Genomic DNA, 26,498 nt, shown 5'->3' with positions numbered 1-26,498 from the left:
TTTTAATATTAATTTTTCATTAAAGTAGTTTAGTTCATTCTAAACTTCTGAATCTCCTTATCTCTTTCTCCTCCTCTCTCCTCTTTTAGGGGGGGGAAGGGGGGGGGGAAGGGCCATCTGCCGGTCCGGTTTTGGTAAATTCAGCCAAAACCTCGACAGATTTATTGGCGCCCAACGTGGGGCTCGACGACTGTGGTCTGTTAAGATTGCCTGAATAGTCTGAATTCCAGTTTGCTTTCACCATGTTGTACCTACAGGATATGGTATACGATATTTTTAGAGAGCTTTGTATGAAGTTCATTGACACAGTGGTGTTAAACTGGCCGAATATATTGAAAGGTTTATTTGTTTTTTGTGTTTGGATGCGGTGGGTCAAGCGTGCTGTATTCGTGTGGATGTGCCTCCAGATGTATAATGTGGTCAGTTGGATTGCTATGGTACCTGCATATCTTGGGCATCATGTGATGGATTCTGTTGCTAATCACACTTTTGATTTTCGCTGGGGAAAGTTTACCTTGCCTCTTAGTGATTATCCCAAAGTGATACCAACGGAATTAGGGGGTGAAAAACCTGTGGGCTCTTTGGAGAATGATTGTGATTATTGTTACGGTCACTTAATTGTAATAGTGCTGTTGGCTTTACTGAATGTAATGCAGGCAGTATTTGCTATGAAACGTCAGTGCAGAAGTGAGTGTTAGGTGGCATGCACTATTGCTACTCAGACACAAACAGAACCAGCCCCAGCTCCGGCTCTGGCTCCAGCCCAAGCCCCGGCCCTGGTCCAAGCCAAACCAGCGGCACCGGCCAAGGCCACGCCGACACCGGCGCCAACGGCATCGGCTGCCCCCCCACAGCCACCGGCACAAGCCAAGGCTCCGGCCCCGGCGAAAGCCACGCCCCTGGCCCCGCCGACACCGGCCCCAGCGGCAGCGGTCGCCCCCCCACCGGCTCCGGCACCGGCTTCGGCACAAGCCGCGCCCCGGCCCGTCCCGGCCCCGGTCACTCCGCAGCCGGCGGTGAAAGTGGCTCCGCCGCCCGCACCCCCCACATCTCCGTCGCCAGCCCCTCCCCCGCCCGCAGCTGCACCAGCTGCTCCGGCCCCGACAGTCAGCGCTGTCACTGCTCCAGCCCCCAACCCGAGCACTGCCGCTCCCCCAGCGCCAGCAGAACCGGCACAAGTTGCTCCGGTGACCAGGAAGCAGAAAAAGAGGTTGGCTCCGTCCCCTGCCCCTTACGACAAGGACATGCCCAAGCTAGAGAGCTCGGGAGAGGGTTCCTCTGATGAAGATGCAGGACAGGGTCCTTCTGATGGGGATAAAGAAAAGCACGCCCTTACAACACAGCCAACTAGTTGGGCAGCTCCTTCTCAGGTAGATAGGGGAGAGGGTCCTTCTCAGCCAGCCTCGATACAGGATGATGCCTCAGATGTAGATGTAATTATTAACTCTTTGTCCTTAAAGGATTTGCGAAATCTAAGGAAGGATTTTACTCGTCATGATGGGGAGCCACTTCTCTCTTGGTTGCTCCGATGCTGGGACAGTGGAGCTAACTCCATAGACTTAGATGGTAGAGAAGCCAGCCAGCTGGGAAATCTGGCCAAAGAGGGAGGTATTGATAAAGCGATTGGGAATAAGGCAGAGGTTCTCAGTCTCTGGAGGCGACTGTTATCAGCTGTAAAGAGCAGATATCCCTTTAAGGATGATATCCAAAGCCGTCCAAGGCAATGGACCAGCATGGAGAAAGGTATTAAATACCTGAGAGAACTGGCTATTCGAGAAGTGATTTATGGTGATTGGCAAGTGACTATAAATCCTGATGAAATGCCATGTCAACGACCTTTGTTGAAAAAGTTTGTGCAGAGCGCACCATCAGTGTATTCCCACACTTTGTCAACAATGGTCTGGGGAGCATCTGATACTGATACACCAACTGTAAATGAGGTTGCTTGCCGCGATGGAGAGACGGGACGCAGCTTGATGCAAGCAAGATGTCGATTTTATTATAATTCTTTACATACATTTATACTAGTCCTAAGGTAGCGTGTTCTAAGCTAATTGGTTCACATTCCACATTAGGCACTCACAGATTGGCTAATGCTGATGCTAATGCAAAAGGTACTTTTCTAAACACCTATAAATCTGTCTTGAGCAAGGACAACAGGATAATTGTTTTACAGTCTCACCAGATGTCCCTGTAGGATGTCAGTACTCCCTATTCTGAAAGTTTTTATCTTATCTTTCCCAGGGCCTGTGGCCCACAAGTTCCAGCACATTTTCTTTTATCAACTGAGCAGTGCTGGGGGTTTTGCAGAGACCAGCCGAATCCTGTCCCACATCTCCCCCTTCTTGTTGCACAGTAAGAACTCTCTTAACAGAGTTTGCTACCAACTTTTGCACACATTGCAACAGACAAGGCAAACAAAGCAACAAAAGGACAAAAACAACTAAAATATACACAATCGTTTTAACTAAACTTCTTAGCCATCCGGACAGACCTAGCCAGTCCCCAAGAGCATCCAGGCCAAAGAATCCAGAATCTTGTTGTATCTTTTGAGTATGCGTCATTAGATATTGAATTTCTTTATGGATAGATCTTGAGTGATCCTCTAGGTCCATACAACACATTCCATCAAAATCCTCACAGCCATGTCCGTGGGCTAACAAAAGGAAATCTATCGCGGCTCTATTCTGTAATACCGCATGTTGCACTGTGGATAGATCATCTGCAAGTTCGGACAGGACTCTGCTTGTTGCGTTGGCTTGCTTTGCCACCCAACATGCTATACTATTCAAATTTCTATGTGCTCGCGCTGCGGCAATACCTGGCGTAAAAAGGGATGCGAAGATAACTTCCCATTTGTTCCAGAGGCTAATTTGGTCGGAACAATCGCTAGTCAGGCTGTGGGAAGTGTCTCTTGTAAATCGATATCGGTGAGTGCTGTTAGGGTGCATTAGTGGTGCAGCTAGACTAAGTTGGCCTATAGTACATGGTCCTCCCTGAGGGTTTGAAGGGATTCCTGACCATGCTCGGTTGCTGCATATTAAAAAGAATCCTTTTGGAAGGCGCCTGGGCAGTACGGTGCCAGGAGCTGGAGAACTCTCACTACGGGCCATTCTTTGACACCAGGTTTTCCTCCAACTAGTATGGTTTTCTATTGGAGAGAGGATTGTAGGGGCCGTCTCCTTAACTATGCGTCCTTCTTTTTGCTCTCCTGTCCAATTCTCAGTGCCAATATATATACAATAACTGGCATTGAGGGAGTCCGCTAGATCAATCTCCTGTGGTTCAGGACCTACAGGGAGTTTATCGTCCCAAATGTCATACTTTTCAAACATTTCCGCAATGTCATTCCACATGAATTGGATTTTGCTTGTCATCTTATACTGTTGTCTTAATACTGAGAGGGATTCATAAAATGCCTTAAAGGTGACATCGGTCAAGGGCACCCCTATAAGGCACGTAGTAAATGGGGAACTAGGTGTTGCTAGGCTTGCACAAAAGCTGGTCGTGTTGAGTGATCGAGCTAAAGTTACCCACACATTTTCCCGCGGGTCAAACATTCTGCTATATGGGATGGCTCTTACACTTACAGTTAAAACAACTACTATAAAACCTTTTATACCTAAAATATCCATTTTCAATCAGCTGATACTAAACACTTCTTATTACATTTTATGCTAATGATTATTACTTATACAGTAAACAGGCCCACTGGCGGTAATTAATATAATTTCCTTTGTTATCTTCTGCTATGTGTCCTGCGATTTTGAGACCGAAGGTTCAGGAGTTTGTTGATCAAAGAGATGATCAGGGTCGTTACTGGATGATTGTGGTAGGGATTCACGGAAGGGTCGTACACTCTTTGCCGGGATCCATCGGGGGCCTTTCTCTGTGGAGACACAAGCATAGCCTCTGCCCCATGTGATAAGGGGATACGGTCCCATGATCTTACCTGTTTCCGGATCACGAACCAACACGGGGGCTTTGACTCGCACCTCAAGTGAAGCATTCGTGTTAAAATGTCGGACTATCGGAGGGTTGCTATCTAACAAAGAGCAATTCAAAAAGTTAAAAACATACAAAGCTTTCTGCAGACGTTCCTCAGGAGTAGCAGTTCCTACTCCCCCTTTTTGTTGTTGTAACAAACGCTTCAAAGATTGGTGAGAGCGTTCAATTAGAGATTGACCTGTAGGGGAATAAGGAATACCAGTAATGTGAGTCACACCCCAGGAGTCAAAAAATGCTTTTGTTGCCGTAGAGACATAAGCAGGACCGTTGTCCGTCTTTATTTGTGAAGGTATACCTAAAGTAGCAAAAGCGCGCATCAAGTGTTTGCGGACATCACGTGCCTTCTCTCCTGTGTGGCAAGAAGCAAATAAAGCACCTGAAAAGGTGTCAATGGAGGAATGGACATATTTCAATTTACCAAACTCTGGATAATGCGTAACGTCCGTTTGCCATAGCTGTAGACTCTGCAGTCCTCTGGGATTAACTCCTCCTGCGACTGACGGGAAAGAATGCCTTTGGCAGTCAGGACATACAGCAATAATGTTAGATGCTTGTTGAGAGGTAAGTCCAAACTGCCGTTTGAGACCTCCAGCATTCTGGTGAAAAAAGGAATGGCTGAGTTTAGCCTGTGCCACGCGATCCGGCAACACCTGTACTGGTAATGTCAGCAAATCGGCTCGTCGGTTCCCTTCTGCAATAAAACCAGGTAGAGAAGTGTGTGATCTGACATGCATAACAAAGTAGGGGTGAGGGCGAGAGTCCAAGAGAAAGATAAGTTCTTGTAATAAAGCAAATAGGTCAGAATGTGGGACGTTGCGTAACACAGATGCTTCAGCTCGCTCAACAATCCCCGCAACATAGGCTGAATCAGTGATGAGATTAAGCGGTGTGGACCACCTCCAAAAAACTCGAACAACCGCAGTTAACTTCACTATCTGGGGAGAACCAGGAACAGTCTCTATGTCCGAGTCCCAGCGTTCATGCTGGTTGTCCCACCATAAAATGACTGATTTGTGCGATTTTCCAGACCCGTCTGTAAATACAGTAAGGGCTTGTAATGGCTGATCACTCCTTTTCGGCTTGGGTATCAAGCGAAAATCGACATTAAGCAGCTTATGCGAAGGTGGGTGGGATGTGAGTTGGCCCGTATAGTCTGCCAACGCCATAATAAAGGTGTCTGACTGCTGATAAAGCCATTGTAGGTACATATTTGTCACAGGTAAACAAATACAAGCAAAGTCTACGCCTGATAACGTTAACAAGCGTTGCCTGGCTTTAATTATCAAAGAAGCAAACATCTCATGCTGCGTCGAAATGGTTTTTGTAGATTGATTCGACAAAAAAACCCATTCGATAATCAGCAGTGGGTCTGATTTTTGAGAGTCCCATTGAAATATTAGTGCATGAGGCTGTCGAGCGGGGTTTAAAATAATTAGATAAAAAGGTAATTCGGGAGCCCACCGGTGTGCTTGTTTAAGAGTGATTGCAGTAGCAACCTTTTGTAAGGAGTCAATGGCCTCAGGATCAAGACTGCGGTGGGAACGCAAGTCAGTATCTCCTTTAAGCAGTTCGAATAAAGGACCTAAGTCCGCATTAGAAATTCCCAACAGCGGTCGGACCCAATTGATTGTTCCCAGCAATTTTTGCACATCATGCAAATTTTTTATATCTGTCTGTATCTGTAAAGGTTGAGGAACTATAGTTTGAGCCCTTATGCGCCAGCCTAAATATTTCCACGGCGGTGTTTTCTGAATTTTTTCCGGCGCGATACAGAGGCCTGCCGAATTAACGGCAGCCGTGACAAGGGCTACAGCTTCCTCCATGACCTCGTGATGTTGTGCAGCCACCAGGATATCATCCATATAGTGGTACAATAAGACACTAGACATTGCAGTCCTGACTGGACTAAGCACTTTGGCTACATACCATTGGCATATCGTGGGGCTATTTTTCATTCCTTGTGGCAGCACAACCCACTGGTATCTTTGCAACGGAGCTTGCATGTTGACGCTTGGAACTGAAAAAGCAAATTTAGGAGCATCATTTGGATGCAGAGGAATATTAAAAAAACAGTCTTTGAGGTCAATAACAGTCAAGTGCCAATCTCGAGGAATCATAGTAGGGGACGGGAGTCCGGGTTGTAGGGCTCCCATGTCTTCCATAGCATCATTAATTTTTCTAAGGTCATGGAGCAAGCGCCACTTGCCGGTCTGTTTTTTAATAACAAAAACCGGTGAGTTCCATGGACTAGTAGAAGGTACAATATGTCCTTTCATTAGTTGCTCCGTAACTAATTCTTGAAGGGCGCGAAGCTTTTCTAAAGGTAGGGGCCATTGATCTACCCAAATGGGGACATCGGTTTTCCAGGTTAATTTTAGGGTGTCGCGCATTTCAATGGCCCCACCTAAAAATGGGTTTGAATGGACATTCCCCATTGTGATAGTACGTCACGCCCCCATAAAATCATGGGAACAGGTAATACAAAAGGTTTGACAGAGGCTATATGTCCTTCTGGGCCTTGAATTTGGATTAATTCCAAGCTTTGGTGGCTGCTGCCGGTTCCACCGATCCCAGCTAACGCCTGGGAAATATTGGCTAGGGGCCACTGTGGGGGCCATTTAGCTTGAGATATTACTGTAACATCAGCCCCGGTGTCAATAATTCCGTTTAACACCACCTGCTGCCCTCCGCGAATGAGGGTGCATTGGCATATAGGCCGTTTTTGGGAGAGAGACTGTACCCATAAGATTTGTGGGCTCCCCGTAGATCCGAACCCACCCTGCCTTTGTTGAAGCTGACTAGAAATTGGGCAACTTGTGCCTGTGGGAATCAGTATCAATTGCGCTATACGGCTATCTTTCGGTACAGTGCAAGGAGGAAACGGGGTCCATGCCATAATCTTAATTTCATCAGTGCTATCAGAGTCAATAACACCTGGTAACACAAAAAGCCCTGACAATGTTGTAGATGATCTTCCTAATAATAAGGCTTGTGTTTTAGGGGGTAAAGGTCCCGAGACATTTGTTGACAATAGGTGAACCGAGGAATCGAGTAACGTTACTGTGTGAGCGGTTGCCAGGTCCAGTCCGGCGCTGCCTGTTGTTGCTGGGCGAAGACCTGAGGCACTGCTGCTTCCCTCCGAGGGGGTTGAAGTGTCGGCTGCGGTATTTGTGTCTGCACGCGTCGCTGCTCCGCGCTCCGTAGCCGGTTTCCCTGTATCGGTTGTCCTTGAAAATCATACTTGGACCGACATTGATTAGCATAATGACGCCCTTTTCGGCACCTGGGACAAATCCCAGGGGCTTGGGGTCTAGCACTGGTATTAGCATTTAGACAATTTTTCTTTAGATGGTCGGGTTTGCCACAACCATAACAGTTTCCTGGTCCCGTTGGACCACGCATGGCTGCGAAAGCAGCGGCCATGGCCTCAAATTTATGATCCATAGTACCAATTCTATTACAAGCCTCCACCATTTCAATTAATGTAGGGTTCGGGTTTGGGAGGGATTTTAACAATTTTTTGCAATCTGCGTTAGCGTTTTCAACAGCCAGTTTTAGCAACAAAATTTCGCGTGCCTCTGTGTTATCTATTTGGCGTTCCAAGGCTTGTTTTAGTCTGTCAATAAACTGCATATAAGGTTCTCGGGGTTCCTGGGTAATAGTAGTAAAAGCCTTTTGCGGTTTCTGAGAATCGGGAACCTTGAAAAAGGCCTTTTTCGCTTCTTCACGAGTTGCCTCGAGGGCCTCCCGTGGAATTCGAGCTTGATTTACAGGGTTAGTGTGCTGACCTGTGCCTGCGAGGTGCTCCAAGGTCAGTGCAGCAATAGCGTTATTATTATGACCTACATAAGTTAAAAGGAGTGCTTGGAGTCCCCCTCTCCAATGAGCCTCCCACAAAGTATATTGAGTCGGTGTCAAAAGCAGTTGCGCTAAGGATTTTAAATCATGCGGAGTCATAACATATGTATCAAAAACAGAGGATAACAAGCTTGCAAAATACGGCGAGGAAAGTCCATGTTCAGTGACAGTACGGCGCAACTCCTTAACTACCGGAAAAGATAGAGCTTCCCACTGTGCCCCCCGACCTTGATAAATCACGGGAGCTACTATCATTTTAGCAATCTCTAGTTCTCCTTCCTTTAAGGCTTGGCGCCTTATGTTAGCCCACACATCGTGTGGGTCGGGGGGGTAGAGGTCTGGCTCCTTTTCAGGGTCCACTGGTCCCGGATCAAAGGGATGCTCCTCTGGGGGATACCCCGCAGCACACACCTCTAGTGGTGCAATGGATTTTTTACCCTCCGACGATAACAGAGGTATCACAGGAGAGTCTTCCTCTCTCTCTGCTTCATCTTTGTGACTTTTTTCCTGGGCTTTTAAAGTTTCAAAAATACTTCTCCACCACGGAAGCATATGCTGTGCTTCAGCATTCCCCGTAGTCGCTGCATCCCATAATTTCACTCCCACAGCGTCCCAAAGTTCTCGCGTAAAAATAGTGGATGCAGTCACAGTGGGTATTTTCACTTGCACCCATTTAAGTATCGTTTTAAGATCATGCCCAGAGATATTCTTTCCATGCTTTTTAAGGAGAGCTTTCATAAGCTCATATACGTCTCTCTCAGGGGAAGATGCTTGATTCCCCATGTTTCCCACAGCTCACCTCTCTACTCCGGAGGGATTGATTGCCGGCCGGCTCCTGCTTCCTTTCAGCAGCTCATTCAAAGTTCTGTGGGACTCGCAGCAAGTCGCTCAGCTAGGCGATTCATAAACCCATCACGTCGGGGTCACCAATTTGCCGCGATGGAGAGACGGGACGCAGCTTGATGCAAGCAAGATGTCGATTTTATTATAATTCTTTACATACATTTATACTAGTCCTAAGGTAGCGTGTTCTAAGCTAATTGGTTCACATTCCACATTAGGCACTCACAGATTGGCTAATGCTGATGCTAATGCAAAAGGTACTTTTCTAAACACCTATAAATCTGTCTTGAGCAAGGACAACAGGATAATTGTTTTACAGTCTCACCAGATGTCCCTGTAGGATGTCAGTACTCCCTATTCTGAAAGTTTTTATCTTATCTTTCCCAGGGCCTGTGGCCCACAAGTTCCAGCACATTTTCTTTTATCAACTGAGCAGTGCTGGGGGTTTTGCAGAGACCAGCCGAATCCTGTCCCACAGTTGCTGATAGGGTGCGACAGTATGAAGATAGTCTTTCTCGTCCCATCGGTGTTGCAGCAATAGAAAACCTGACTAAGAAAGTGGCTGAACAAACTGAGAAAGTGGCTGAACAAACTGAGAAGATGGCTGAACAAAATAAGACACAGACTGAGGCCATAGAGAATATGAATAAGACACAAACTGAAACAATGGAGAACATAGCTAAGACACAGAATGAGACAATAGAGAAAATGACCAAGGCAATAGTTGAGCAAAACGAGACAATTTTTCACAAACTGCTTGAAAAACTTGCTGAGATTGGGAGAGAATCTTACTCTTCTCCAGCTCAGGCTCAAGTTGCAGCTCAGGCTCAAGTTCCTGCTCAGATCCAAGTTGCAGCTCAGACTGAGGTGCCTGCTCAGACCCAAGCTGCAGTTAAGACCAGAGTTGCAGCCATTAAGAAAAAACGCCCTCCAATGGGACCAACCAAAGGGAAACAGGACTCGCTTCGAGGTTTCCTGTGGCTTTGCCTCTGCAATTATGGAGAGGACATGAGGAGATGGGATAAAAAACCTACTTCAGCCCTACAGTCACGAGTGCTTGAGTTGCAAGGTAAAGCAAACAGAAGAAAGGATGGTTACATGAATATGGCTGCTCCAGTTCAGAATATGCACTGCCCCTGTCCAGACAGGAACTCACCTTGGAATTGGAGATGCTGTCCTCAGCATTAGGGTTGCCCTGCCTCCAGCCAGGAGGAGGAGAGGGATAACCGAGTTTATTGGACTGTGTGGATTCGATGGCCTGGCACATTAGAGCCACGAAAGTATAGAGCCCTGGTGGACACTGGTGCACAGTGTACCTTAATGCCATCGAATCATAAAGGGACAGAATCAGTCACTATTGCAGGAGTGACAGGAGGATCTCAAGAACTGACTGTACTGGAGGCCGAAGTGAGCTTGAACAAGAATAAATGGGAAAAGCATCCTATTGTGACTGGCCCAGATGCTCCGTGCATCCTTGGCATAGACTACCTCAAGAGAGGGTATTTCAAAGACCCGAAAGGGTATCGGTGGGCTTTTGGTATAGCAGCTGTAGAGACTGAGGGTGTTACACAGCTGTCTACCTTACCTGGCCTTTCAGATGACCCTTCTGTGGTAGGATTGCTGAAGGTTGAAGAACAGCAGGTACCACTTGCTACTTCCACGGTGCATCGACGACAGTATCGCACTAACCGAGATTCTTTGATTCCCATTCAGAACCTGATTCGTCGGCTGGAGACCCAAGGAGTGATCAGCAAGACTCGCTCACCCTTTAACAGCCCGATATGGCCAGTGCGCAAGTCTGATGGTGACTGGCGTCTAACAGTAGACTATCGTGGCCTGAATGAAGTCACACCACCACTGAGTGCTGCTGTGCCAGACATGCTAGAACTGCAATATGAACTAGAGTCGAAGGCAGCCAAGTGGTATGCTACAATTGACATTGCTAATGCCTTTTTCTCTATTCCTTTAGCAGCAGAGTGCAGGCCACAGTTTGCTTTCACCTGGAGGGGTGTCCAGTATACCTGGAATCGACTGCCCCAGGGGTGGAAACACAGCCCTACTATTTGCCATGGACTGATCCAGACTGCACTGGAGAAGGGTGGAGCTCCAGAACACCTGCAATACATTGATGACATCATTGTGTGGGGTAATACAGCAAAAGAAGTTTTCAAGAAAGGTAAGAAAGTAATTGAGATTCTTCTGAAAGCAGGTTTTGCTGTGAAAAGAGGTAAGGTCAAGGGACCTGCACGAAACATCCAATTCTTGGGAATTAAATGGCAAGATGGGCGTCGTCAGATCCCAATGGAGGTGATTAACAAAATAACAGCTATGTCCTCACCTACTAACAAAAAGGAAACACAAGCCTTCTTAGGCGTTGTGGGATTCTGGAGAATGCATATTCCAGGTTATAGTCAGATTGTGAAACCTCTCTATGAAGTGACTCGAAAGAAAAATGAGTTTGTGTGGGGTCCTGAGCAACGACAAGCCTTTGAACAAATTAAACAGGAGATTGTGCATGCAGTAGCACTTGGACCAGTCCGAAGAGGACAGGACATTAAAAATGTGCTGTATACTGCAGCTGGAGATAATGGCCCTACCTGGAGCCTATGGCAGAAAGGACCAGGGGAGACTCGAGGTCGACCCCTGGGATTTTGGAGTCGAGGCTATAAAGGCTCCGAGGCCAACTATACTCCAACTGAGAAAGAAATCTTGGCAGCGTATGAAGGAGTTAGAGCTGCTTCAGAAGTAATTGGTACTGAAGTACAGCTCCTCCTGGCGCCCCGATTGCCAGTGTTAGGTTGGATGTTCAAAGGTAAAGTTCCTTCTACTCATCATGCCACCGATGCTACCTGGAGTAAGTGGATTGCCTTAATCACACAGCGAGCTCGAATAGGAAATCCAAATCGTCCAGGAATTGTAGAAGTGATCACAAACTGGCCCGAAGGCGGAGATTTCACAATGCCACCAGAGGAGGTGGTAACACGTGCTGAGGAAGCCCCACCATATAATGAACTCTCAGATAATGAGAAACAGTATGTTTTGTTCACTGATGGATCTTGTCGTATTGTAGGAAAGCATCGAAGATGTAAAGCTGCTGTATGGAGTCCTACTCGACAAGTTGCAGAAGCTACTGAAGGAGAAGGTGAATCAAGTCAATTTGCAGAGGTAAAAGCTATCCAGCTGGCCCTAGACATTGCTGAGCGAGAAAAGTGGCCAATACTCTATCTTTATACTGACTCATGGATGGTGGCAAATGCTCTGTGGGGATGGTTAAAACAATGGAAGCAGAGCAACTGGCAGCGCAAGGGTAAACCCGTTTGGGCTGCTGAATTATGGCAAGATATTGCTGACCGGCTAGAGAAACTAGTCGTGAAAGTACACCATGTAGATGCCCACGTACCTATGAGTCGAGCCACTGAGGAACATCGGAACAATCAGCAAGTGGACCGAGCAGCTAAGATTTTCCAGACAGATTTAGACTGGGAACATAAAGGTGAACTGTTCTTAGCTCGATGGGCCCATGACACTTCAGGTCATCAAGGAAGAGATGCAACGTACAAATGGGCTCGTGACCGAGGGGTGGATTTAACCATGGACGCTATTGCGCAGGTTATCCACGATTGTGAAACATGCGCCGAAATCAAGCAAGCTAAAAGGTTAAAACCTTTGTGGCATGGAGGTCGGTGGTTGAAATACAAGTATGGGGAGGCTTGGCAAATCGACTATATCACACTCCCTCAAACCCGCCAGGGTAAGCGTTACGTGCTTACAATGGTGGAAGGAAGCACCGGATGGTTGGAAACCTATGCCGTGCCCCATGCCACTGCCCGGAATACCATCCTGGGCCTTGAAAAGCAAGTCTTGTGGTGACATGGTACTCCAGAAAGAATTGAGTCTGACAATGGAACTCATTTCAAAAACAATCTTATAAGTAGCTGGGCAAAAGAACATGGTATTGAGTGGATATATCATATTCCCTATCATGCACCAGCTTCTGGAAAAATTGAACGATACAATGGATTGTTAAAAACTACCCTAAAAGCGATGGGTGGTGGATCCTTTAAAAATTGGGACAAGCACTTAGTGCAAGCTACTTGGTTAGTTAATACCAGGGGATCCATCAATCGAGGTGGTCCTGCTCAATTAGACCTTCTACATATTGTAGAAGGGGATAAAGTCCCTGTGGTGCATGAAAGGAATATGGTGGGGAAAACTGTATGGGTTTTTCCTGCCTCGGGCAAAGGCAAACCCATTCGTGGGACTGTTTTTGCTCAAGGACCTGGATGTACTTGGTGGGTGATGCTGAAGAATGGAGAAGTTCAATGTGTACCTCAAGGGAATTTGACCCTGGGTGAGAATACTTAATTCCGAGTATGATGTTGTTTATAATACTAACAGTGTTCTATAAGTGTTTTTCAGGATGAAACCTAGCCGGATTGATCAAGTGGCGTCTAGTAAAACTTCTCCGAGATGGACATGTTACCCATGGGCACGAACCACAATGAATTTCACACTGTCTTTCCTACCCTGAGAACCTGATCTACTGTGAAATGGACTTAAGCTTTTGTATATAGAGATAAATTATAACTGAGTGATTTATATATATCTATCTATATATGTATGTATGTATAGATTTTAGAGATGATGATAGTTGTAATCTAAGCATGATGCAAATGGTATGGAATAAGGGGTGGAATGTCCCGGCTTGAAGTAAAACCGAACCAATTTTCTGTTCTGTAACTTTACATCCTAGCTAGGCCTCCTCTAACTCTCTGAAATTAACGGCATATTGTGAAGAAAACGGCTCGTTCTCAGAGTGATAAGACCAATGTTTGTGCTCCATGCCAAGGAATGGTATGCAGGGAGGCCCTTGCTCATACTTATTGCTATAACAACCAAGGTCAGCCAATTTCGTTATTTGCCCCCTTAGAGGGTCGGAAACGGAAAAAACGTAGAGGGGTCACATCGGTGGGGAGGAGTGACAGGACAGGTGACCCAAACCTGACCAACTAGGGTATTCCATCCCATCTGCCCCATGCTCAGTATAAAGGCTGAGGGATCAAAGGGTCAGCCCTTTCCTGCGATGGCCGACGTCCAGAGAGGACTCTGTCTGTTCATCTGCCTTTGATCCTGATCCGTGTGTTCCTGACTCCAGAGCTGGAATCCAGTTCCCATTCGTCACTGAGTCCAGTCTGGGACTTCCCCAGTGCCTGCCGGTGATGTGACTGTCATCCTGAGAACTTGATACGGTTTTGTATATATTGTATCTATTTCATTATTTTTCTTCTTTATTTTTATTTTAATATTAATTTTTCATTAAAGTAGTTTAGTTCATTCTAAACTTCTGAATCTCCTTATCTCTTTCTCCTCCTCTCTCCTCTTTTAGGGGGGGGAAGGGGGGGGGGAAGGGCCATCTGCCGGTCCGGTTTTGGTAAATTCAGCCAAAACCTCGACAGATACAAAAAGAAAATGTCTCCTACTATCCTTAAAGATAAAAATAACAGTAGTTTGGGTCAATGCTAAATTTTCTCCTTGAGAAGTCAGAATGTGGCATGTGCCTCCACAAGAAATGCGATACATCTCTGCACATTCAGGATATTTTTTGGAGACATCATTCCCACACTCTGCCATTTAGGTTGGTTCCAACACCTGACCCAGCTCCCTACAACCAAGCCACACTCTGGACAGCAGAGAGGTCTGCATAGCTCACAGTCATAGCTCTGAGATGGGACACTAGAATAGCATAATCAAAGGCTTTGGGCAGCCTCAAAAGATTGTGAACACAAAGACAAATATATGATTTGATTCAACATGGTGTTTAAGTCAATCACATAAGTCATCACTAGTCATCCTGTTGCAAAAGAAAGGGAAAATGTACAGATGAGCAGTACTGAAAAGTAGCCGCCAGTCTAACTATCCAAACCAGTGCCAGGCAGAGATGCCCTGTGGATATGTGGTGAAAAACTCAGTAAAGAAATGCAGACACAACACATTCATTTAAAAGGGCCCAGCCATAAAGTGCTATTACAGTAAGCGTAAAATGCAGTTGCTCAGGGAGGGCACCACTAATAATCTTTTACAGCAGCATGGTGAAAACCAAAGGTGAGCAGCACATAGTTCATCATATTGATGCACTAAAATGGAGACTAAGGCTTTAGTCTTTGCATACAGATGTAGTAAATAACATGTACTTATTTATAAAAGGCAGTTATTCTCCATCTTGACCGTCCTCACCATATGTAAACATCTCATGGCCTCCCACCATTGTGATGAAAATACATTTTTTTGGTTTTGATATGATTTGCAAGCTAAAAACAAACTTTGCAGACAGCTAAAACTTCAGTTCCTCTCTCTGGAACATCTCCTGGAAGAGCAGAGGAGCACAGTGCAGAGGTTTTGTCTGAGCTTATTCTTTGATTTAGCACAAACAAATGCCTGACAAAATTCATGCTGTACTTGATAAAGCAACAACTCAGAAAGAGAACCCACACATCTGGGGAGGTGCAACATAATATCCCAGTTCTGAGGAGACACCACCAGGGTGACCAAGATGGCTGAGATGCCTGGTGACAAGCATGTAGGATAAGAATAACCAGCCCAGACCACTTTCCATTCATTCCAGTTCATGGTTGCACCCAGACACTGCAACTAATTCTGGGGAACTACTAACACCAGTTAAAAAATGAAAAATCTAAGAAAAAAAAAAACCAGCTATGAAAAAACTATGCTAGACAAATATAAATTGACACTTAAGAAGTTGTCAAGACTTGCTATACATGCCAAAAATATAAGCCCAGGCCAAGTTAAAAAAATTCCTATGTCAGTGATTCAGGAAAAAAAAAAAGAAAAGGCTCTCTGGAGCAAAGACGACATAGGTCTGATTATGCTGACAGGAAAAAAAATGTACTTGTTCTAGAATATTATTCTCACTTCCCTGAGAGCTTACTAGGAGACTCTATGGCTAAACAGGTGTCCTGGTTTGAAGTAAAACCAAAACAATTTTCTGTTCTGTAGCTTTACATCTTAGCTAGGCCTCTTCTAATTGTCTGAAATTAACGGCATATTGTGGAGAAAACTGCTCGTTCTCAGAATGATAAGACCAATGTTTGTGCTCCATGCCAAGGAATGGTATGCAGGGAGGCCCTTGCTTATACTTATTGCTATAACAACCAAGGTCAGCCAATTTCGTTATTTGCCCCCTTAGAGGGTCGGAAATGGAAAAACGTAGAGGGATCACATCGGTGGGGAGGAGTGGACAGGACAGGTGACCCAAACCTGACCAACAGGGGTATTCCATCCCATCTGCCCCATGCTCAGTATAAAAGCTGAGGGATCAAAGGGTCAGCCCTCTTCCTGTGATGGCCGATGTCCAGAGAGGACTCTGTCTGTTCATCTGCCTTTGATCCCGATCCGTGTGTTCCTGACTCCAGAGCTGGAATCCAGTTCCCATTCGTCACTGAGTCCAGTCTGGGACTTCCCCAGTGCCTGCCGGTGATGTGACTGTCATCCTGGGAGCTTGATACGGTTTTGTATATATTGTATCTATTTCATTATTTTCTTCTTTATTTTTATTTTAATATTAATTCTTCATTAAAGTAGTTTAGTTCATTCTAAACTTCTGAATCTCCTTATCTCTTTCTCTTCCTCTCTCCTCTTTTGGTGGGGGGGAGGGGGAGGGAAGGACCATCTGTCGGTCTGGTTTTGGTAAATTCGGCCGAAACCACGACAACAGGTAATCAGGCATGCCAAATCTATTTTTCCTAAACATAGTACACCTGCCATCATAAAGTCTGACAGTGGGCTACAATTTAGTAATTTACTGATGGAAATAAGTTGTCTCAAATAGTAAAGATGCCCCAAGCATCCATCCTGTGGTTTAATGAAGCTGCCACCTTGGGAAAACTGAGCAGGAGACATTTGCAGACGAAGGGGACAGGGGACAGAGGGGAAATAACAGGGACATTTTGCCATCACACGAGCACCAAGAAGCAAAGCAATCTGAACCCAAAAAGACAGCTCTCCCCCAGCAACTGGATCATAGAATCATACAATGGTTAGAGTTGGAAGGGACCTTAAAGATCATCTTGTTCCAACCCCCCTGCCATGGGCAGGGACACCTTCCAGTAGACCGCAACCACTCAAAGTCCCATCCAGCCTGGTCTTGAACACCTCCAGGGATGGGGCATCCACAACTTCCCTGGGCAACCTGTTCCGGTGCCCCACCACCCTCACAGTAAAGAATTTCTTTCCAGTATCTAATCTAAACCTCCCCTCTTTCAGTTTAAAATGGTTACCCCTCATCCTATCACTACACTCCCTCATAGAGTCCCCCCCCGTCTCTCCTGTAGGCCCCCTTCAGGTACTGGAAGGTTGCTATAAGGTGTCCCTGGAGCCTTCTCTTCTCCAGGCTGAACAACCCCAGCTCTCTCAGCCTGTCTTCATAGGAGAGGTGCTCCAGCCCTCTGATCATTTTTGTGGCCCTCCGCTGGACCTGTTCCTACAGGTCCATGTCTTTCCTGTGCTGAGGACTCCAGAGCTGGACACGGTACTCCAGAGAGTGTCTCTGGAGTGACACAGTGTGAGACTCCACAGTGTCTCACGAGAGCAGAGGGGCAGAATCACCTCCCTTGACCTGCTGGCCACACTTCTTTTGATGCAGCCCAGGATGCGGTTGGCTTTGTGGGCTGCCAGCGCGCATTGCCGGCTCATGTTGAGCTTCTCATCCACCAACACCCTCATGTCCTTCTCCTCAGGGCTGCTCTCTAGCCATTCTCCGCCCAACCTATATTTGTGCCTGGGATTGCCATGTCCCAGCTGCAGGGCCTTGCACTTGGCCTGGTTGAACTTCATGAGGTATGCATGGGCTTACTTCTCAAGCCTGTCCAGGTCCCTCTGGATGGCATCCCTTCCCTCCAGCGTGTCAACTGCGTCACACAGCTTGGTGTCATTGGCAAACCTGCTGAGGGTGCACTCTATCCCACTGTCCATGTTGCCAACAAAGATGTTAAACAGCACTGGTCCCAGTACTGACCCCTGAGGAATTCCACTGGTTTCCACTTGGACATTGAGCTGTTGACCACAACCCTTTGAGTGTGGCCAACCAGCCAGTTCCTGATGCACCAAGTGGTCCATCCATCAAATCCATGCCTTTCCAATTTAGAGACCAGGATGTCATGTGGGACAGTGTCGAACACTTTGCATAAGTCCAGGTAAATGACGTCTGTTGCTCTCCCCTTACCTACCAATGCTGTGGCAATATCGTAAAAGGCCACCAAATTTGTCAGGCATGACTTTCCCTTGGTGAAGCCATGTTGGCTGTCACCAATCACCTCCTTATTTTCCATGTGCCTCAGCAGAGGTTCCAGGAAGATCTGCTCCATGATCTTGCCAGGCACAGACGTGAGACTGACGGGCCTGTAGTTCCCTGGGTCTTCCTTTTGTCCCTTTTTGAAAATGGGGGTTATGTTTCCCCTTTTTCCAGTCAGTGGGAACTTCACCAGACTGCCATGACTTCTCAAATATAATGGAAAGCGGCTTAGCAACTTCATCCGCCAGCTCCCTCAGGACCTGCGGATGGATTTCATCAGGTCCCATGGGCTTGTGCACCTTGGGGTTCCTTAGAAGGTCTCGAACCTGGTCTTCTCCTACAGTGAGCGGTTCTTCATTCTCATAGCCCCTGTTTTTGCCTTCTGCATCTTGGGCAGTGTGGCTAGAGCCCTTGCCAATGAAAACTGAGGTGAAAAAGTCATTGTGTACCTGAGCCTTCTCCATATCGTGGGTGACCAGGTCTCCTGTTTCCTTCCAGAGAGGGCCCACATCTTCCTTAGTCTTGCCTTTATCTCTGACATACTTATAGAAGTTTTTCTTGTTGTCCTTGATATCCCTGCCAAATTTAACTCTATCTGGGCTTTAGCTTGCCTAATCTGGTTCCTGGCCACTCAGACATTTTCTCTGTGTTCTTCCCAGTTTACCCATCCTTGCTTCCACCCTCTTTAGGCCTCCTTTTTGCTTTTGAGCTTGTCCAGGAGCTCCTTGTTTATCCATGCAGGCCTCCTGGCTTTTTGGCCTGACTTCTTCTTTCTTGGGATGCACTGCTCCTGAGCTTGGAGGAGGTGATCCTTGAATACTAATTCATCTGTCACTGAAGACTCAGCAGTTTTGTCAATGAAAATAATTGCCCTCCTTGTATATATTCTCTGCCCACAGTGGTTTCTGCACCCAGCACAGTATCCATCCTCAGACCCTTCTTGTCTTCTTCTGAAGAGAAGAGAAAGGAGGGAGGACCAGAGAAAGTACAGGAGAGGCATTGCATTCAGGTACTGAAATGGTTAAAGTGTCAAAGCCCACAATGCTGAACTGCAGTTGGAGCTGAAATTGAATTTAGCAGTTGAAATTTAAGCTATCTCTAAGAGCTCAGTGAGCTTGTGAATTTTAGAGGCCTGTACATCAGTGTCCTGGGTTGAGAGACACAGGACTAACTTTTCTTCTAATGCTGGGGAAAATTGCACTTTTAGAAGACTCTAGTGTCTGAATTTGTGAAAATATTTACTTTATAGCCAGCCAGGCTCTGTGGGATTCAAGGTTAGTGTTTTTGAACCTTGCCAGGTGCGGGGACAAGGAGGAGCAAGGCCTGGGCATTTGACCCAGGCTGGCCAACAGGAGTATTTCATACCATGAATGTCACATCCAATATAAATTAGAAAAGTTTGCTGCGTAGCGGGCTCTCTCCCTGATGACGGCGGTCCAGACAACTCCTTGCCCCGGTGCCGGAGCCCTGAGGCCTTCCCTTCCTCCTGAAGCCATTGCGCTCGCAGTGTCGGATACTTGCTATCCACTGCTGGGAGTGCACAGCTTCCTACTGATAGAATTGGCTGAGTATAATTCCTGTATATCTTATATTAGTATCGGGATTAATACTGGTTCTTTAGTATTATTGTCAATTATTTAGTCTTAGTCTATTAAATCTATTTATATTTCAACCCTTGTGTTTCTTTGTGTTCCCCGATTCCCCTTTCCGGGTGGGGAGGGGTCATCGGGTGATAGAATAATTGTCTAACGACAATAGATTGTTATGGGTTCTCTCAAACCATAACAATCAGTCAAGTCCTAGTCACAGTAAGGGGCATGTCTCCAAACCGAAGGCCATCGTCAGAGATCTTGAATCTTTACTGCAGCTTATCAGAGCTTTAGAGATTAATTAACAAAATATTACCAGAAATTTGTAGATAGGACAAGCAATGCATTTTTCTCTAATCTTGTTCTCCAGAAAAGCTAGTGGGTTAGAATTTTGGGGTTTTTATTGGTCTGTTGGGGTTTTTTTTCTTACAAAGACAAGCAAGCACCCAAGATGTAAAAGCTGTAAGAAACTGGATAGAGGGCCTTATAATGGGAAGTGTCATGAACCTTAGAAGGAAACAGAGCAAGGAGAGCTGCTTATCCTGGAGGAAGGGACCTACTTTTTAGAGGTAACAAGATCCCATGATATCTAATGAATCCATTTTCTGGAACTATTATCTGCTTTGCAAAATGCCAAACTCTACACTTAAGGAACATTTAAAGTCACAAATCGCCATGGTTTGCATAGTTTACAAGTCACATACATACTTTAAAAATCCTACCTATTGAAAGCACTGAGACTTGCACATCGCCCACAAAATAGACAAATGTATGAGTAGTTATCAGGAAATGGACATTTAAAGTGGTGATACAATAAGAACCCATTTTTTTTATTTATTTCTCATGCTGATTTTGATACCTAAGTATACTATTTAGAAAATAAGAAATTTGTACAGTGTAAATTCATTGTAAAATTAATATGCATGTGAAATCTCATTTAAGGTAAACTGGCATATGTTTTTTATACTTATAATGATTTGTTCCTGGAGCAAATGCATTTGTTTATGAGTTAAACAATAAAAGGCATAGTCATTGTAATGTATTCCTTTGCTTTTGTGTATCTGGATCTTTGTGCATAATCTGAAAGGTGTCACTGCTTCACAGTTTGTCACAGAGTGGTTGCTCTTGCCGTAATGGTACTTATGCATCTTATCATTTTTTTAGTACCATTATACAGTTTTAATTTCTTTTCTCCTTATGAGGTCAAGAAACCTTTTTCTCCATGTTCCAGAGAGAGGAAATGCAGACAAGAGAAAACATAATTACTTGCCCATAGTCATACAGGTAGCACAGAAGGTAACTGAACAGGGTTTTCCATGTAATTTGTCCATGGCAAAATGGACAATAATTATTCTCTGCTCAGTATGTCCTAGAAATAAAGTGAAGTGTTTGCCCACTGGCAGGACTCAATGCAGGGATGCATCGATGTCCTCACTTACTGGGTGCCACAGCTTGGGGTTCTGCAGTTCTGTTATGGAAAAGCTACAGTCACTGTGCTGAAACCTACAGTTATTATACACAGACTAAAGCACAGCTCCTGAAGTCTTCACATCTACTAGTCCTGGAGTTACAGAAAGAGCTATCACTACATATGTCATATGCTGTAGCGTCTTCTCTAAGCTATGGTCAGATGGCAGAGGGTGACATATAGAGAGGCAATCAAGGCCATATATGAAATCGTTCCTATTTACATTGATATGTGAAACAGGATTTAACAAAAATATGATCCTAATGAGAAAAGAACAGGTTGGTATATTAAAATCAGGGCTATGGACATAAATATGTTGCTACATGGTTAAGCTATATCTGTCCTGTTTGTCTCCAAAAGAAAGATTGAAGGAACTGGTGCAGTTTGTTTAGAAAAGAGAAGACCAGTGGGAGGCAAGGTAATGGTTCTTCAGTTCAAGAGCTGCCAAGACAAGTGTGATGAATTATTCTTCAAATTCACTGTGGAAAGGAAAAGAAGGCATGAACTTAAATTACAACATAGTAGATTTAAATTAGACAGCAGGAAAATGTTCTCCTGATGAAGAATAGTCAAGCAGCTGAGTAAATTGGTTGGAAAGTGTGTAACATCTGCAGTGCTGGAGGTTCTTTAAAACACAGTCAACAAGTATCAGGCCTGCAATAGGCAGAAAATCTTCCTTAGAAGGACAAAGGAATAGATTAATTCATGATTACATTCACTAAAGTCTAACACTCAGTTAGCTCCCATGTGTTACTAACCAAAGTCAACTTTTTGTTTCTTCTTAAACAGAAACTCTCCATAACATACAAAACCAGGGGATAAGAGTATTCCAGAAACCAGAAAGGATGATTGCGCTTCATCAAACAGTAGCTAGTTGCTTGATTGTTCTGTCTCCAAGCTATTGTTCTCCAAAGTAAGGACTGGCAAAAAAACAAAACAAAACAGCCAGTTCAAAGTAATAAAATGATCTAGTAAACTGAAGACCTAATTTAGAAAATATTAATAAGAATTCAAGGCCAGGACATTTGAGGCAAAAATAGAATCATTCTCTTCAATGATTTATAAGATTGCTTTAGAAAGACAAGGTAGAACATACATAGTGATGTAGTGAGTGAAAATATAAGTAAATTGTTGACATGTTGCATTTTAAAAAGTAGTGGCACCATTTGTCCTCCTGAATTTTGTATCAGTACTTCCATGAGCACTTCTGATCAACACAGATGTGACTTTGGTGGGCATGGGAAAGGCATGACCTCAGTTCTTTCCTTGACCTAGAAATGTCAGGGTTAATCTGATCTTCCACTTAATATCTAGGTTGCCTGCCCTCCTTCCTGGGAGTACAGCTTTGAAGACAAACACTAAGCAACCGTGATCTAACCACTAAGCTTTCAATTAAAAATCTTCAGCTGCTGTCTTATCCTTTATTTGCTAAACTCATTAGTTTTTTTATGAATGTAAGTCTTATTTTGATTTTTACCTACTGCATCAAGCCCCTCATATTAGAATCATAGAATCATAGAATGGCTAGAGTTGGAAAGGACCTTAAAGATCATCTAGTTCCAACCCCCCTGCCATGGGCAGGGACACCTCTCACTAGAGCAGGTTGCTTAAAGCCCCATCCAGCCTGGCCTTGAACACTTCCAGGGATGGGGCATCCACAACTTCCCTGGGCAACCTGTTCCAGTGCCTCACCACCCTCACTGTAAAGAATTTCTTCCTTATATCTAATCTAAATCTCTTCTCTTCCAATTTAAAACCATTGCCCCTTGTCCTGTCACCACTCTTCCTGACAAAGAGTCCCTCTTCAGCTCTTCTGTAGGCTCCCTTCAGGTATTGATAGGCTGTTATAAGGTCTCCCCGGAGCCTTCTTTTCTCCAGGCTGAACAACCCCAGCTCTCTCAGTCTGTCTTCATAGGAGAGGTGCTCCATCCCTCTGATCATCCTCGTGGCCCTCCGCTGGACCCGTTCCAACAGGTCCATGTCCTTTCTGTGTTGAGGACTCCAAAGCTGGACACAGTACTCCAGGAGGGGTCTCACGAGCGCAGAGTAGAGGGGCAGAATCACCTCGCGAGACCTGCTGGCCACACTTCTCCTGATGCAGCCCAGGACACGGTTGGCTCTCTGGGCTGCCAGTGCACACTGCCTGCTCATGTTGAGCTTCTCATCCATAAGCACTCCCAAGTCCTTCTCCTCGGGGCTGCTCTCCAGCCATTCTCCACCCAACTTGTATTTGTGCCTGGGGTTGCCACGTCCCAGGTGCAGGACCCTGCACTTGGCTTGGTTGAACTTCATGCAATTTGCACGAGCCCACCTCTCCAGCCTGTCTAGGTCCCTCTGGATGGCATCCCTTCCCTCCAGCGTGTCAACTGCGCCACCGAGCTTGGTGTCATCAGCAAACTTGCTGAGGGTGCACTCTATCCCACTGTCCATGTCACCGACAAAGATGTTAAACAGTACTGGTCCCAGTACCGACCCCTGCGGAACACCACTCGTTACTGGCCGCCACCTGGACATTGAGCCATTGATTGTAACCCTTTGGATGCGGCCATCCAGCCAGTTCCTTATCCACCGAGTGGTCCATCCATCGAATCCATGAGTTTCCAATTTTGAGACCAGGATGTCGTGCGGGACAGTGTCAAATGCTTTGCATAAGTCCAGGTAAATGACGTCAGTCGCTCTGCCCTTGTCTACCAAGTCTGTGGCAGTATTGTAAAAGGCCACCAAATTTGTCAGGCACGATTTGCCCTTGGTGAAGCCATGTTGGCTGTTTCCAATCACTTCTTTATTCTCCATGTGCCTTAGCAAGGATTTCAGGAGGATCTGCTCCATGATCTTGCCAGGCACAGAGGTGAGACTGACCGGCCTGTAGTTTCCCGGGTCTTCTTTGTTTCCTTTTTTGAATATTGGAGTTATGTTCCCTTTTTTCCAGTCAGTGGGAACTTCACCAGACTGCCACGATTTCTCAAATATGATGGAGAGGGGCTTAGCAACTTCGTCCGCCAGTTCTCTCAGGACCCGTGGATGGATTTCATCAGGTCCCATGGACTTATGCACCTTCAGGTTCTTTAAGAGGTCTCGAACCTCGTCTTCTTGTACTGTGGGTGCTTCTTCATTCCCAGAGCCCCTGTTCTTGCCCTCCGTGACTTGGGCAGTGTGGTTAGGGCCCTTGCCAGTGAAGACTGAGGCAAAGAAGTCATTCAGTAGCTCAGCCTTATCCACATCCTGGGTGACCAGGTCTCCCGTTTCCTTCCGGAGGGGACCCACAGCTTCCCTCGTCTTATTTTTATCCCTGATATATCTATAGAAGTTCTTCTTGTTATTTTTCACATCCCTGGCTAGATTTAGTTCTGCCTGGGCTTTCGCTTGCCTGATCAGGTTTCTGGTGACTCGGACAGCTTCTCTGTATTCTTCCCAGTCTACCTTTCCCTGCTTCCACCCTCTATAGGCCTCCTTTTTGGTCCTGAGTTTGTCCAGCAGTTCCTTGTTCATCCACGCCGGCCTACTGGCTATTTTGCCCGATTTCTTCTTTTTTGGGATGCACCTCTCCTGAGCTTGGAGGAGGCAATCCTTAAATACCACCCAGCTTTTTTGGGCCCCTCTCCCTTCCAGTTCTTTTTCCCACGCTACCTTACCAATCAGATCTCTCAGGAGATCAAAGTCTGCTCTTTTGAAGTCCAGGGTAGCCAGCTTGCTGCGCACCCTCCTTGCTGCCTTATGAATCTTGAATTCTATCATCTCATGGTCACTGCAGCCGAGGCTACCCTTGAACTTGACATTCCCGACCAGCCCCTCCTTGTTGGTGAGGACAAGGTCCAGCACTGCTCCTTTCCTCGTTGGTTCCTCTATTATTTGCAGAAGAAAGTTGTCGTCGACACATTCTAAGAACTTCCTGGATTTCCTGTGCTCTGCTGTGTTGTCCTTCCAACAGATGTCGGGGTGGTTGAAGTCCCCCATGAGGACCAGAGCGTGTGAGCGCGATGCTGCCCCTATCTGTTTGTAGAGGGCCACATCCTCGCTGTCACTTTGATCTGGTGGCCTGTAGCAGACTCCTACTGTAACATCACCTGCCCCCGTGCTCCCTTTAATCCTGACCCATAAGCTCTCTGTCTTGTCTTCACCCATCCCCAGGTGAAGCTCCATACATTCCAGCTGGTCCTTGACATAGAGGGCAACACCCCCTCCCCTTCTGCCCAGCCTGTCCTTCCTGAAGAGCTTGTAACCTTCCATTCGAACACTCCAGTCGTAAGAGCCATCCCACCACGTCTCGGTGATGCCAATAATGTCGTAGCCCTGGAGGCGTGCGCACATCTCTAACTCCTCTTGTTTGTTCCCCATGCTGCGTGCATTTGTGTAAAGGCACTTCAGCTGGGTGCCTAAAGGGGCCGACTTATTAGCTGAGATGGCAGGTTGAAGGCTCTCTTTGAGTTTTTTTCTGCTCAACCTACGCTTAACCCCCTCCCCCTTCGATCCTAGTTTAAAGCCCTTTCAACAAGCCCCGCCAACTCACTTGCCAGTATCTTTCTCCCCTTCTGAGACAGGTGTACTCCATCTGTTGCTATCCGACTCGGTGCCATATAAAATTCCCTGAGTTCAGAATACCCAAAATTTCGGTGATGGCACCAGTTTCTGAGCCACTTGTTTATCGCAGTTGCCTTTTTATTTCTTTCAGGATTTCCTCCTGCAACTAAGGGTATCGCTGAAAAAATTACCTGTGCCCCTGATCCCTCAACCAGTTTTCCCAGTGTCTTAAAGTCCTTTATGATTGTTTTTAATTTCCTGGATGTATTATATACATCATCACTGCCTACCTGAAAAACTACAAGGGGGTAATAGTCAGAAGGGTTGACTAGAGCAGGAACTTTGTCCAACACGTCCCTGACCCGTGCCCCAGGGAGGCAGCAGACTTCCCTGTGAAGCGGGTCAGGACGGCATATTGGTCCCTCTGCCCCCTTCAATAGAGAGTCACCCACAACGATGACCCTTCTGCTTTTCCTTCTTGAACTAGTTGTGATGCCAGGTTTGCGGCGACGTGGTCTTTCTGGCACATCCTGCCTAGTTGTACCATCCTCCTCTCCAACAGTCAATTCCTCCTGCAGGATTCCATACCGGTTCTGCAGGGGTAACTGGGGAGGTGGGAGAGGCAGGGAGGGGATTCGCCTGCTTCGCCGACTAGGGACCTGTTTCCATTCCCCCTCTTCTCTGAGATCCCCTTCTACTGTCGGGCGAGAGATGGGGAGAGGGTCCTCTGGCTTATGTGGGGCCTCAACATGTTCTTTTATTTTCAGGGAGTGGGCCCACCAGTCAATCTCCCTCTCACATTCCCTGATACTCCTCAACCTTTCCACTTCCTCCTTCAGCTCAACCACCAGGCCGAGGAGGTCATTCACCTGTTCACATCTGACACAGGTGTCATCACCACTACCCT

The sequence above is a fragment of the Numenius arquata genome, chromosome W (assembly GCF_964106895.1).
Source record: "Numenius arquata chromosome W, bNumArq3.hap1.1, whole genome shotgun sequence".
NCBI classification, from domain to species: Eukaryota; Metazoa; Chordata; class Aves; order Charadriiformes; family Scolopacidae; genus Numenius; species Numenius arquata.
This window is presented reverse-complemented; position numbering follows the sequence as displayed.